Source organism: Galeopterus variegatus, unplaced genomic scaffold (assembly GCF_000696425.1).
Source record: "Galeopterus variegatus unplaced genomic scaffold, G_variegatus-3.0.2 Scaffold8011, whole genome shotgun sequence".
Lineage (NCBI taxonomy): Eukaryota > Metazoa > Chordata > Mammalia > Dermoptera > Cynocephalidae > Galeopterus > Galeopterus variegatus.
In genome coordinates, this window is record NW_007734122.1 from 127,006 (window position 1) to 128,019 (window position 1,014).

Consider the following 1,014-nt stretch of genomic DNA (forward strand, 5'->3'; position numbering starts at 1 on the left):
TCATATGGTATTTGTCTTTCTGTACCTGACTTACTTCACTTAATGTGATGGTTTCCATTTCTCTCCAGGTTGTTGCTAATGATGGGATTGTCCTTTTTAATGGCTGAGTAGTATTTCATTGTGTATATAAATACATCACAGCTTTTTTTTTATCCATCCATTTGTTGATGAATATTTAAGTTGATTCCATCTCTCAGCTACTGTGAATAGTGCTGTTGTGAACATGGGAATGTGGTGTCTTTCTGATATATTGATTTCATTTCCTTTGGGTATATACCCAGTAATGGGATAGCTGGGTCATAAGGTAGATCTATTTTTAGTTTTCTGAGGAAACTCCATACTGTTTTCTACGTGGCTGTACCAATTTACTGTCTTCCAATTTATTGAGTTTGAGTTTTTCTTTCTGGAAAAATCTAAATAAGTTCAATGCAATTCAGTCAATAATTCACAGTCATCAAGTTGAGTCTGGTAAATGTGTCCTTTCCCCATTCAAAAAACTAGTATAACCCTATCTTCAAAGTTTGACAATAACTAGGTGTAATCCCTTTAAGCATTATTCATCCATAGGAAGGGGATATTTTGTCTGAAAAAGATATATGAAATAACCTTAATATATGTATTTGCTTTCAACAGATACTGTACTTGAAATCAATGAGTCCAACTGGTTTCATTTTAAATACTCTTCTGCTGAGAAATAAATGACAAGAATTTAAAACCTATTTCAGGCAGCAAAATTAATGTAATTTAACATGCACAATTATTTCTTCACAAAAGCAAGAAGTATGAATCATTCTTATCAACAATTTTGAATGACTTTTACTCTCTTGCTGTAAAAATTAGCCAAACTCTACACTTAGAAATTTTATACTGAGAAAATGATTCATAGACCCAACTTTGATGAATGCTGAACTCTCTCTGTAATTGTTTTAAAAATGACCACTAGAAATGTTTGTATTTTTCTGCTCTTCATGTCTCTTTTCTTGTAGCTCCTCTCAAACCACGTACACACACACA